Below are 15,112 nucleotides of genomic sequence, written 5' to 3'. Positions count from 1 at the left end.
CACCCTCATCTGCATTCAATCCTTTAGTGCCATAATACATTTTACGATGGCATATTTACCCCTTGCCAGGACACCAAATTGGATCCAAGGAAAGTGGCACTTCAGCTTCGGATTCTTTCGGGTTTTCAATTTGGTAGAACTTCGGTTTGTTTCTGGCTGAGGAAAGGAGGCGGGCGGGGGGGGGGGGGGGGGGTATTCAAAGGCTTCTTCAGCCGAAGGGTGATGCCCTTAGGTAGATTTCGAATTAACATATTTTTATTCTTGTTTTTTTTATCAATGTCTCTATGTGTATTTTTTTTTCCTGATATGCTCACTTTTGGTTAATTTTTCTGTGTTTTGCTTCTTGTCTCAAATCTGTTGTAAGTGAATGTTACCAAATTTTGAATGTTTTAAACTTTGAAATCATTTTTTTTTTCACAATTTCCTGGGCTGATATTTCTTTTATTATGGTTTGTTTGTCTGCTTTATTCATTTGCAACACTTTATATTTGTTTATGAATGTCAAGCAAATCTCTCCTGAGCCCTAATTTACATATCAAAATTTGTAATTTTTTCTGTTATTATTTAGATTAATCTAATCTGTTTGGTCACCGAAACATTATCAGCATGAATTAAGTTGATGTCATCCCGGATATAATTATTTCAATAGAATTTTCAGATATCGTAAAGAAAATATTTCTCGAAGCAAACGTCTCTTGAGTATCGAAGGTAGTTAGATTATTTTAATGAGACATTTTGCTTTTTTATCTTTGTAGCTATAAAAGCATTTGCAGATGTGTGCCTAAGAAATTGTTTTTAAAATTCATCACTCGTAAAAGCAAATTCTGGCATCAGATTTAGAGCCATTATTATATATAAAAGTCGATTCCCTGTTCTCCCACATGTTAAAAAAAAAGAAAAAAAAACACTGTTCTAATGCTGTTGTTAGGCTGTATCAGTGGTTCCCAACCTTTTTTTTTTCAGGTGACCCCAATCATTCCCCTCAAACCATGACCGGACCCCACTAATTTAGTTGTAAATGCATTATTATGTATCACTAGTTGTTGGCTGTAAAAGTAAGGGACAGTAAATATCCTTCTATAAGATAGGTACTATAAGGTTGGAAAAGACAAAATTAACATCATTAAATTTTATTATAGCATTATAAACTTTAAGGTTTAATATTAATCAAAAACCCCACTTCTGGAATAATACTTTGTTACATTCCACAAAAGCAAACTAAAAGTATAAATGTTTTCTATTAAATGGTAAACCGATTTTAATGGGAGCATTGGGCCTGGATCATGCTGCTAAGTTTATCTATTCGTGGTTCAGTCTTAGAAAGTGCTACCCTCAAATCATGTTCAGGCTCCAGCCGATTTCTGTTTTTTTTTTTTTTTTTTTTTCTTTATGGCAGTCAGAGCTGCAAACCCTGATTCACACAAATAGGTTGTAGCGAAAGGCAACAATACTTTCACAGCCTCACCTCCAAGGACTGGTTTCTCTTTCTTTACAGCAGTCCTGAACACGCCTAATGATTGTCGCTGAAAGTTGAAATGAAGAGTTTCATCATGATGCACCTCGATGAGCTCCTCTTGCAGATTTCGGATAGAAGACTCTTCCTTTGAGAGGTCCTCGGTGTGAACATCGAAGGGACTGCGCACCCCTCTGTATTTCTCATGCAACTGTCAATCCGGAATATACCTGTCAAACTCCTCACTTAATTTCTTAAGGTGCCCAACAATGATACTTTGTATGTTCAAAAGTGAGGCGTCTTCATATTCCAAAAAAAGGTTCAAGAGTGGAAAGGACGGAGTTTTTCCCGTTAGATTTTTCCCTTCCAAAACCTCAGCATTGCCTTGAAAGCCCTGAACTTTTCTGACACTGAGATATGAGTTTCATCTATCCCTTGCATGGACATATTCAGAAAATTCAACTCCGAAAATATATTTGTCAGATATGCCAGTTTAAGCAACCATCTTGGTTCTGTAAGCCTTAATGCCAGTGCATGTTTTTTCTTGTTTAAGAAGATTTCAACCTCTGTGTGCATGTCAAACACTCTCTGGAGCATTTTCCCTCGGGACAGCCACCTGACAGAAGAGTAGTAAAGCAGGTGTGCATATTCTGATCCCATATCAGAACACATCTGATTGAACAGTCTTGAATTCAGGGCTGACAATTTAATAAAATTCACTATTTGAATCCCGTCTCCCATCACGGCATTAAGCTCAAGAGACATTTTCCGAGAGGCAAGGTTTTCCCGGTGGAGCAGACAGTGAGTCACTATCACTGTGGGATTGACTTGTTTTACCCTAGCAGTGAAACCCTGACGTGCCCCTAGCATTGCAGATGCTCCATCTGAGCACACACTGGAGCACTGATCCCATCTAAGGCCTTCTTCCTTGATGAAACTGTCAACCAACTTGAACAGATCTTCACCTGTTGTTGTCGTTTCCAGTCGTTTACAGAACAGAAAGTTCTCTTCAATGTCACTCTTCCCTTGGTACTGCACATATACCAAGAGCTGAACATCATCACTGATATCGGTTGACTCATCCAATTGCAAGCTGAATTTTCCGCTATCCTAGATGACAGCCACTACGTGTTCTTTGATGTCTCCCGACATCTCTTGAATTCGTCAGTTAAGTGTGTGGTCTGACAGTGGAATAGTTTCAATTTTTTTCACTGCAGCATCTCCGATAATGACACGAACCATATCAAGGGCTGCTGGCTTTACCAACTTTTCCAACTTTTGTGTGTGGCATACACTTAGCAATTTTTTTTTGCAACGAGATAGGATGCAAGTGTTGCTTGTTGAACAGAATACAGTCCTGTGTGCATAAGGTTGTCTAATTGCTAACGCTTCAGTTGTTCTTCTTTCCTCTTGAGATACTCACAATCTTTCCCCGCCAGAGTTGGATGTTTTCCCTGGAGATGGCGCTTGAGCTTATTTTCTTTAAGTGACTGGTGGCTGAGCACTTCCCCACATACAACGCATTGAGGTTTTTTGAACCCATGATCGATGAGACACGTAAACCCAGTGCCAAGGAATTCTTCTTTGTACGTCCGCTTTCTGGACATCGCTGAAGAATCTGAAATGAAATGTGTAATTGTTCAGTTACAAATCAGACAAAAGATGTTTGGTACAGTCTGCCTAGAAGGAATAGAGGAAGGGGCCAAGGAGAGAAGAGGGGATGGGGGCCAAGGAAAGAGAAGAGGAGGGCGACAAGGAAAGAGAATGATGGTTGAGAGAATAGGAAAGAGAGGGGACGGAGAAAAGGAAAGATGCAAGGAGGAATAAAGAAAGAGGGTAGGTAGCAAGGAAAGTGAAGGGGCAAGGAACAAGGAGTAGGTGTAGAGAGGAGGGGAGGGGTCAAGGAAGGAGTAATAAGGAAAAGAAGTGTAATATATTTGCAAATCGCAGTAAATAAGACGAAGCAGAAAACCAAAAAATCAATGATGTACAGCACTCCAAATCTCGCCAAAACAACAACCTCAAAAACCAACCATATACAATACTCCAAATCTCTAAACAATCGCCAAAGCAACAACCTCAAAAACCAACGACATAAAATCGTCCAAATCTCTAAGCAACTGCCAAAACAACAACCTCAAAAACCAACGACATAAAATCGTCCAAATCTCTAAACAACCACCAAAACAACAACCTCAAAAACCAGCGACTTAAAATCCTCCAAATCTCTAAACATCCGCCAAACCAACTACCTTTTCGACCAAGTGACCAGAACATACAAATAAAATAACACATCTAATAACACAATAACTGAAATAACAATAAAAACAACACAAACCCACAAGAAGTAAATAAAAAGGAAGGGGAGGTGGCAAGGAAATATAGAAGAGGAGGGGAGGGGGGGGGAAGAAGAAGGAGGTGAGGGGTAAAAAAAGAAGCAGGAGGAGGAAGGGCGTGGAAAGATGGGAAAGGGGAAGGGGTGGGGGGTTTAGAGGAGCAAGTAAAGGGTGGCTAGGGGAAAGAGGAAAATGTAGGAGGAGAGAGCATGAAAAGTGCCCCCTCCTCCTTCCCTGGCCCCTCTCCTTTCCTTCCTCTTCCTTTGCCCATCTCTCTCTTTAAATTTGGTGGGGGGGGGGGGTACCATGTGGTTTTAGAAGCCTCAATTATGAACACTGTGATAAGCTATCATCCACTAACATACTGTGGTGCAATACTTCGTCGGCAAGAGAAGTACTCAGTTTCTATTGTCGGCATACCACTTTTTCGTGAGTAATTAAGAATTTTAAAGAAACAAAGACTGAGTGCAACCTATGCAGCACATTCGAAATCATTATATAGTTATAAATGCATCAAATTATAAGACGAAAAAATTTCAGACAGTGTTTCTTGCTGCGGCACTACAGCTGGAGTGGCTGCCTGGTTGGACGTGGACGGTGATGCTGTTCACGTGTCCAAGTCGTACGGCACTCGGGGATACCACCATCAAAATTTAGTTTTTTTTATAATTATATATGAAGAGATATATACAAGTCGGTGCTATTATAGTATGCTATCTACCGTCGAATTTCTACTATAGTATGGTATCTACCTCAAATTATGTTATCTACCGTCAATGTTAATCCTCCTGTTTGATGAGGATTATTAAACAGATTACTTACCACCAGTATGTTATCATCATTGGACTTTAATGTTAGTTTAATAATATTTATTGGCAGGACAACATGGGTGCATAATTATAAGCAGTTTGTAAGTTAGGTTAGGTTAGGGTCAGGTTAGGTTATGTTAGGTAGTCGGTAGTGATAATCCTTAATAGAGGCAGATTAGCAAGTAGACCGTATCCTTAGGGACTGATGGTAGGTATCATATTATAGTCAGAAAGGGGTGGTAGATAGCAAAATCGGCGGTAGATAGCATACTATGATAGCACCTACAAGTCGATAAATATAAATCCACAAATACGTTTATATATTTTCTCTTTACTGCAAGTTCTGTTATATTTTGCATTTTTATTTTTAATTTGAGATTTTGGCGACCCCTGGAAAAGTGCTTGGCGACCCCAGGGGTGGGAAACCTGGGGCTATATAATACATTGCAGTTTTCATAATTCTTTGTTGCATTTGTCAGGACGATTAAGTAAAATTACTGTAGTAGATTTTGAAACTTCAGGAGATTGCCAGGTCTCAAATGACAACTTTGGAGTTCGATAAATAATATTATTTCATTAACATCATCAATAAAAGACTCTTTTTAACCATCGTTGTGAAAATGGTGATATTCTCACGATAAGAAGTTTTAGGATAGGTTCAGCCAACGTACAAATAAATTCATATTAAATGAAGCTAGATAATATTTTCTTGAAAAGGAGGAGACGTGACTTCTAATAACTCGAGGAAATACATGTGAAAATACATTTTATAGCTGATATTTGAAGTGAATCAATTTCTTGTCAAATGTTCTGATATTCAACTGATTCTGGTTTTGCTGGAAATTATCGGTGGTTACAAGAAATTGAATATTTTAGCAATCTATGATGTTATATACAGATGGTTGCTAGTTTGTGCTTAATCATTGTGTTGGTCACGCAGAGTAAAGCTATTGGTTATATTGCTATCACTGAAACAACAAAGTTTAAGTTCACTTGACTTACGGGCGATTTGAAATATGTGTACCAGCGTCTGAATAGTTAAGGAAAATGTGCTTCCGTAAGCCTTGTTGAGGGAATAGGGCCAACGAATTACGTAAACCTAGACTACCATTTTTTTTTTTCATTTCTCACGTCCCTGACAAGCGTATAGCATTAGAGTATAACACCATCATCCCATGCAAGGGACATACATGCTCACTCCAAACTGTCAGTTGGAGTGAACTGAAAGGCTGAGGAACTGCAGTGCTGCTATCCACACACTATTCACTTCGCCATGCAGAATAATGTATAAGAAACTGGTTGTTGAAAAGACAAATTTATCTCCCATGAACAGTTTATCAGAATTATTATTTGATTACTTTGTTTTTACTCTGTTTAGTAGCTGAACTATCCTTTAGTTGTAATTTTGAAACTAAAATATCACAAGACGCTGCCTAACTAAAGGTCTTCTCTTCCAATGAAGTCAACATCACTGGCCAGTTCAGACACAACCATCCTCTCGAAACGTTAGGCCAAACTGAATATACTTCACGCGGAACGCCTCCCCTGAGTCGCCACACGCGATGAAAAGATTGTCAGTTGCGCAGTACTGAAGACTAGTTTTTGGGTAATAACGTAAGTCAGAAAACAGATTTGACGGGAATAATTTCATTGGGGTCTAATAATTAACTTCATTTAAATTAAACCTAAATGTTTATAAACTGATTTCAATAATAATAATAATAATAATAATAATAATAATAATAATAATAATTTTCAAATTAGAACATACAGATAGAAAAAAAAGCAGACTGTCTGGTTTTACAATAAGAAACACAGCTATAACCTCTACAAAGACAGACAAATACAAATATTATGAAGAAGTTGATAATAAAACAAGACATTACAGTATTGGTAAATGTTAATCAAGATGCATTGCAAGTAACTTACCTATATCATTCGCATTACAGAATGTGCTATTATGACATGTAACTTATATATATATATATATATATATATATATATATATATATATATATATATATATATATATATATATATATATATACCCTACTGCCAGTGACTTCATCGAGATTGGGGGGGGTGGGGTGGGGGGGGGTGCATTTTCACCACACCCGAAGTTCTTGTATACACCACCAGGTTGCTCATCTGCTTATATAACCGTTGGCACACATGGATTGCTAAGATATAGCCTAACGCCTATATTAGTGTACGCGACCCTGTCAAAATTACGGCTAAATATTTAGATAGATATGTACGTACACACACATTCAACTCTTCCCATCCTCTCCCCCCTACCCCCAACCCTCCTCCCCCCCCCCCCACCCAACGGGAATGTCATGTTTTGTCATATGAAAAGTATATTTATCTTTAAGTTGTAATACAAAATCTCACCAAAATAGTTTATTTATTTAAAGTTTTCTTTTGTTAGCAAAAATGTTCTTTATAGTTTTCAAGTCGATTCGTGCAAGTAACCTTCCTCATTTCCGTTGTAAATCGCTTTCATTACTATCGAAAATATTCTTTTATTAAACTTAGTGATTATATGAGAACTAACTCTAAAGGTTATAAGTCAAATTGTACCCACAGTATATTCTCCGCACCAAATTTCAAACAACATTAGGAATGAAAATAAGTTTGTACGGGTTGGTTACCAACAGTACGGGGAAGATAAGATAATCATATTATCCATTATAGTGTACGAGCGTGTACGAAACGCGTGCAGTGCTGATTCGTAACATTGAAAACGAGCGCTCACAATCAACCTGTTGATGTGTGGCTTCATTGTGTTTCTGCATTCATAAGGAACTAAACTTATTTATTGAACTGCATTTTAATGATGATGATAATGATAATTATAGCAATTGTATTCCTGAACTTTAATTTATGAACACAACCAATACATAACATCGCCATATATTACTTCATTGTTGCACTTTTTGTTGAGAATTGAAACGCATTCATTCGTGGCAAGGAGGAAAAGTTGAGGGTTTTAAAGGTCTGATAATTTTAGCCGTGTTAATTTCCATCTGCTATGGATGCGTCTATCAATCAGTGTCGATTCGAAAGTTCAAGAAAATAAATCAACGATATTTCCATTTAGATTTACCGAGAAGTCTGTGTAAGTTTTCTTCATTTGTTTAATACTTAACTACCGTGTGCAGCCTACCTTTTTTTCCCCTTATTAGTGCCAAATGATTAAGATTTACCAATACTGTTGTGTCTCCTTTTATAAGCCTCTTCTTACTTTTCGAAGCTTTCAATTAGAATAATATTTGCCTTTGTCTGTCTTTGTAGAGAAGTTACCTGTTTCAGGTCAGACGATCACTTATACCACGCTCTCATTGTTAAACCAAACAAAATATCACTGCTGCGTTTTTGTATATTCTAATGTGAGAATTTTATTATTATTATTATTATTATTATTATTATTATTATTATTATTATTATTAAAAAGTCTATAAATATTAGTTCCCTATGAATGCTGTTACTGATGTCTTTAATGGAGCAGTTACCCCGCCCCAAACTGCACCTCTGTTTGGGGGAAAACAATATCACCACTTGGCCGAGCCTCCGTTTTCAGCCAATCAGCATCAGCGAAGCCTCCCTCTCTACACTACACCTCCACACCACCCCCACCAGTGCCCATCCCAGACCCTCTCACTCTCAGTGACAGTCCAGCAGCTGGCAAGTGATGGTCCCTCTTAGTTCAAGTTCGTGTTCTTGTTGACTTTGCCGATTACATTGTAATTATTGCAGTGCAGTGGGATAATTACTCGCCAGAAACATGGCATCGAGTGACAGTGATGTTCTAGTTGAATCAGTGCTGTTTGAAGATAGTGTCAATTATGTTTTAACGTCATTAGTGAAAGAGGTGCACTCCAAGGCAAGACTTTCAAGTTTCAATATAGCGGAAGGAATCCATTGAATAAACTTGAAAATGTTTCTCTTGATTTTTGTTTGTTTGAGGGAAAAATTGATCTAGACCATAATGGAGGCCGTAGGAATGGGGATTTTAAGAGCCTGTGTTTTACACATGATAGAACAATCTATTACGAACGAACCAGGGTTCTTTGATCTGTGTTGTTGGGCTACAATACACCTTTAGTTGTGTTGGTGATAAACAATACCCCTGATGTTGTGTATGATATGTCAAGTACCATAGTGCTTGTTGGCGATACTCTAAGTACCATAGGTTTTGTTGGTGACAAACTTACTACCATATGATGTTTTGGTGAGACCTAGTGCTTGCATTGTGTTGATAAAAGTCGGTAGTACCATAGTTATCATTGGTTTAATTCTAGTATTAAAGTGTGTGTTTAGGATAAGATTAATACTATAGTGAGTGTTGGTGATAGACCTAGTACTGCTGGGTGTCTTGATGTAGACATTGTACCACAGCCTCTGTTGATGATAGACCTTGTGTTGCTTGGTGCCATGGCTTAGACATAGTACCACAGCCCCTGTTGGTGATAGACCTAGTGTCGCTTGGTGTCTTGGCGCAGACATAGTACCAGGGTTGCCAGTCACTACGGCCCTCCACCAGTACGGCGCCAGTCACTTCGGCCTCTGACCCTATAGTCCATTTCTTTTAGCGAGTCATATTTGCACCGACTCGCAGCGGTGCCCTTTTAGCTCGGAAAAGATTCCTGATCGCTGATTGGTTAGAATTATCTCGTCCAACCAATCAGCGATCAGGAAACTTTTCCGAGCTAAAAAGGCACCGCTGCGAGTCGGTGCAAATATGCATCGCTAAAAGAAATGGACTGTAGTCACTACGGCCACAATATGAGTCACTACGGCACCCACCCCTAGTTACTTCGGCCAACTCAGACCAACCACCTTAGTCACTTCGGCCGTCATTAGAAAGAGTATTTTTTAATGAAAATTGAAATTCATTGGTGTCCTTGCATTAATATGAAATAAGAGTATATATATATATATATATATATATATATATATATATATATATATATATATATATATATTTTTTCATTATGAAACATGTTGATAGAAAGAAAAATATATTTCATTAAAAGAAAATACCAATACAACCAGAATGTATGGTTCATACAAACTGTACAAATTGTACCCGTGCTATACAAATAAGGGAATCTGATATACAGTATACATATATTTAGATTTAAAACTCATGATATGAAATCTAATATATAGTATGTTTAAAACTTAAGATAAAATATATAAAACAGCATTTATTTGGAAGGTCCATTTGTATATAACTTAGAACATGCTTTTAAGAGGTGATTGGTGGTAATTTCGTGGTCTTCATACCGTTTCCACAAGGCAAATATTTTGCCTTGCACTGTTCTAAACTGACAGCGCTGGCGACGTGTGTGTTTACCATCCTTGACAAGACAGACCTCTACAGTTACATTCTTGGCTTCTTTGTACAATAATGGTACTAAAACATAAAATGGAATATGAGATCTGCCTGCCATACCATTCAGCTTTCTGTGGTATCCCTCTACGTCATTTTTGGTACGGATACTCTGGCCGAATACAGTCCGGTCACTTGGCGCTAAGAATCCACTTTAACATAATCCATTAAATTTTTAAGTGGTCCAGGAGGCACTCGTAACTCAAGCTGTTCAAATGTTTTTATGTGTTCCTCGGGGAGGAATGGAAGTGCCATGAGCTGCCTTATAAAATCCTTAGTTGGGCGATGATTCATGTATGGTGCGACCAGTCCTATTTCTTGGATTTTTCTCCAAATGGCTTGATTCCAATGGAACGAACATCCTTGCTATTTTATCATTGGGAGTAATGTCCTAACAGCCGACCATACAGCAATTTCAAAATCTAAAACCAATTTCTCTACTTTACATTCCTGTAGTAAGTATGAAATAACCTTAAAAACTTTCTTATAATCTTTCTTTCTCTTCTCCAACTTGAGGGTAAATACCAAAGGTAATTGTTTTATATTTCCTTCTATTCCTTTCACAAATTATCTGGTTCATCAGGTCTGTCACTCTGTCTATGACGATTTAGAGACCGTGCTATGTTAACTGTATTTAAACAGGCTGCATCATCCGCTTCTGTGGCAGTTATAGCACAATCCACCAAAGAAAAAGCTGATGATAAATGTTAACCTTCTCTTTGGCTAAGGCCTTTGCAGTAGCAATGACTTCAGCCGTAAAAACAGCACCTTGTTGGGGTTGATGAACATGATGATGAGATCCTCCGGTGAAAATTGAGCCATTCTGAAGGACTCATAGAATTATTAAGCGTTGTTTTTATTTTTTTTAAATTTCTTAATATTTTTTTTTAAATAAATATTTGCAAGTTTATTCGTTTATTGTCTTTCGCGTGTTCGTTATTGTTTTTTTTCTTTTTTTGATTTGATTGGTATTTGTTTTTTTTAATTAACTATTTTGCGTGTTTATGTGCGCTTTTATTCTCTCTCTCTCTCTCTCTCTCTCTCTCTCTCTCTCTCCTCTCTCTCTCTCTCTCTCGAAGATAAACACTAATACTCTCTCTCTCTCTCTCTCTCTTAAGAAACAAAGAAAGCCAAGGAGCAGAAGAATGAGAGAGAGAGAGAGAGAGAGAGAGAGAGAGAGAGAGAGAGAGAGAGAGAGAGGTACCACTGTAGTTCTTATATTTCAGTTACCATATTGTGAGGCCGTAGTGACTAGGGTTGACGGTGAGAGAGGCCGTAGTGGCTAGGGCCGAAGTGACTGGGGCCGTAGTGACTGGTTCCTAGTACCACAAGGTCTGTTGGTGATGGACCTAGTACTGCTGGGTGTCTTGGCGTAGACATAGTACCACAACTTCTGTTGGTGATAGACCTAGTGTTGCTATGTGCCTTGGTTTAGACAAAGTACCACAACCTCTGCTGGTGATAGACCTAGTGTTGCTGTGTGTCTTGGTTTAGACAAAGTACCACAACCTCTGTTGGTGATAGACCAAGTGTTGCTGGATGTCTTGGTGTAGACATAGTAATACAACCTCTGTTGGTGATAGACCTAGTGTTGCTTGGTGTCTTGGCGTAGATATGGTACCACAACCTCTGTTGGTGACAAACCTAGTGTTGCTGGGTGTCTTGATGTAGAAATAGTACCACAAACTCTGTTGGTGATAGACATAGTGTTGCTGGGTGTCTCAGTGTAGACATAATACCATAGCCTCTGTTGGAGTTTCTCAGAAAAATAAGAATCATGGTATAGGAATATTTACAATGAATTTTAGCCATTTAAAAGGAACATACTTTCTTTAAGGAACCAAGGGCAGAATATAGAAGACCTGGACAGTACACAAGTTAGTAAATGATTTAAGGGACATGAGAACTTTGAAGACAAATCCGAAGATTGCTGTTCACTTGCTCATATTGGACCAAAAATTCAAACGTTCCTGGAAGGGGATGCATGATTGCATGAACGCATTTGATGACAACTGGACGCAGGCTGAGACTGCAATTGAATCTGCAGAAGAAGAAGCAGGTGGGCTGCGTGTTTGGGGAGCCCTATAGGTCTACCTTACCGAGTCATCAGTCAATAAGTATAAAACTACTTTTCTTCCGAACAACTTTATTATCTCCAGAAAATGATCATCACATCTAAATGTGAGATGATGGAATAACATTGAATTCCATGAAACATATGATAATGCTCCCTGCCCTCAGCAAGTCGCAGACTGCAGAAGAAGGAGGCGGCGGCGTGAAGGGTGAGTGTTACTCTAAACGTTAACAAAAAAGGACAAAGTTATCATTTCTCCTCTTTTGTTCATCGCTGTTCTGATTACTATTTTTAAAATCTGTGGTTTACTAATCTCTGTTTTCAACCCACACATTATACCATAACATAGGCATAAATTTTCTAAAATCGCCAGCGTTATTGCAACATTTTTTAGCTTATAACTTATTCATAACAAGCACTCTAGGCAACTTTGAAAAATTGTGTAATGCATTTGCGTCGTATTTACATCACAATGCTGGGTAGCTCTGCAATTATTTTAAATTTATTTGAGAAATTGTAGGTATTCAAAGATATGTCAAATAATTTTATTCAAATAGGCTTAAGGTCCAGTACAGACTCTTAATTTATGTATCGGCCTCGCGGTGCAGTAGTGGTGTTGAAAATAATGCCTAGCGGCCAAACGGTAAATGCAACACTTCACTTGTTTTCGTGCGCTAGATGCCCAGGCACAGTGCAGCTTTCATTGAGAAAGGATATATGCTGATGATTTAAGCCCAGTAAAGAGTATGATTCATGATGCACACTGTATTGAGTGGATGTGTTTAAAAACGTCATTTTTTCAACACGAAACCGCACCACCAACGTGTTGACGGGCCGCCCTGATTTCTATTCCACAGTGTTGCCAGAACACCCGATTTCCGGCTAAATTTAGCCGATAGCCGGAAAAATCAGCCGATTAGGATAGTTGTTTAGCTGTTTTTGGCCGATTTTCTCAAGTATTATTATCAAAATTATTATCATTATTGTTATTATTACTATCATTATTATAAATATTATCATTATTACTATTTTAAAACATTTCCAAGTAATTAAACGTCTCTCTTAGCTATTTTGAACAGCTGGCGATGCTAGACAGGTCTCTGTGGGAGGAGGAAAGCGGTGGGTCCCACTTGGTGTGATCGAGATGTTGACCTAGTGAAGTAGAGGCTCTACCGGTCGTTTAGTAGTTGCCCGCTCAATTCGTGTATGCTATATTAGCTAAGAACTGGATTATCTCGCATGTGGGGATTAAAAGCAAAGAAAGACCGTAAATATTATAGATTTTGTTAACGTTATTTTAGGTTTTTCAACGCCTTTTTTATGTTATGTAAGGCCTGTTGCTTTGTTTTGCACATCTTGATCCCTGTGGAATTCTTTATTTCTGACGAAATTCAATTCGTTAGATATGTTATAATAGTTTTGTCAATGATGTGGAAAATGTGACGGGAGCCCTATAGGTGTAACCACATACCTCGTACAAAAGAGTATCTTATGCAATCCATTGTAGAGCATTTTAAGTATCAAGTGCATTATCTTTCAGGTTGCGAGTACGTCTAGACAAAAATAACTTTCGAAAATTCCTAAGCAGCACTCATACACTCAAAAATTTAGAAAAGAATGGCTACAAGAGGATATATGCAAAGACTGGTTCATGGAGGTTCCTAATGATGCAAGAAATGCTTATTGCAAGTATTGCAAGACAACAATTAGAGCCAAATTTTGTTACATAAAGGATCATACAAAAAGCAAGAAGCACCAAGTGAATGGTGAACCCTTTTCTTCGTCTAGGTCTAGGCAATCCAAGTTTAGTTTTCCTAAAGCTGAAAAATCTTGTGATGTGGCTCGAGCCGAGGCCCAATTGTGTCTTTTTGTTGCTAAACATTGTGCTATTAGTTCTTGTGATCACCTGCTGGATATTGTAAAAAAACCTTTCTGATAAGACTGCGACAGAACTTGCAATGCATAGAAGTAAATGCACTGCAATACTTAAAGATGTTCTTATGCCCCACTTTGTTGCTAAACTGAAGGAGGATATAGGTGATAGGAAGTATCGTATTTTACTTGATGAGTCTGCAGATATAAATTATCTGTTGTTAGGCATTTGGTATTAGCAATACATTATTTTAGTGAAAATTCACAGAAATTGGTTTCTACATTTTTACATCTTGCCCCTATAGAAGATTGTGATGGAGATGGTATCGTCCATGCTCTGAAATCGTCTTTACGTTTTTATGGACTGAACTTACAAAATATGGGTGGCATTGGAACTGACAATGCTAGTGTCATGGTTGGGATTAACAATGGTGTTTACAAAAAACTCAAGGAAGATATTCCTGCATTGGTGCATATCCGCTGCGTGTGCCATTCAGTACAGTTATCCGTATCACATGCAAGTAAAGAGACTATGCCGTGGAACCTAGAATTCCTTGTTAGTGAGACCTATAATTGGTTTGCTAGGTCTTCCTCAAGACAGCAGGCATATACTAACTTATTCAAACTTATAAATGATGGACATGAGTCTCTCAAGATTGTGCAAGCCTCCCAAACCCGGGGGTTGTCTATTGCTTCTGCAGTACAAAGATTGTGATCAATGGTTGGAGCTAAAAACACATTTTAGCCTAACAAAATCATCTGAGAGATGTTATACTTCAGAAATGCTTCATGCCTTGTACTGTGATGAATTTAATCATGCATAGTTGGTTTTTCTAAAGTCAGTCTTAAGTGAGGTTCAGAGAGTGAACAAGATTTTTTAATCTAATGACTGTGACCCAACAAAATTACTGGATGACTTGACCCTTTTGATTGAGAATTTAGTGAAGAGAGTAATACTTCCTGCAAATTGGCATCGGATAGATCCATTTACTTGTAATTTGGAAGAATACATAGTCCCTAAATTGTACTTTGGATATGAAACGGAAAATCTGTTATCAGAACTTCCCAAACATCTGCCCGAGGATCGAGAAAAAAATGTTAGAGAGCGATGTTCTAAATTTTTGATAATTCTAATCAAAGAACTTTGAAATAGACTACCTGATAATGTGA

General features: G+C 37.9%; 1 pseudogene; it reads right to left on the bottom strand.

Annotated features, from left to right (window-relative positions):
- Positions 1–9,811: 9,811 nt before the first annotated feature.
- LOC137659198 (uncharacterized) lies at positions 9,812–11,553 on the bottom strand (annotated as a pseudogene).
- Positions 11,554–15,112: the final 3,559 nt, after the last annotated feature.

The sequence above is a fragment of the Palaemon carinicauda genome, chromosome 19 (genome assembly GCF_036898095.1).
Source record: "Palaemon carinicauda isolate YSFRI2023 chromosome 19, ASM3689809v2, whole genome shotgun sequence".
Classification (NCBI taxonomy): domain Eukaryota; kingdom Metazoa; phylum Arthropoda; class Malacostraca; order Decapoda; family Palaemonidae; genus Palaemon; species Palaemon carinicauda.
Note: the sequence above shows the minus strand (reverse complement) of the source record. Positions and strands in the feature narration are given on the sequence as shown.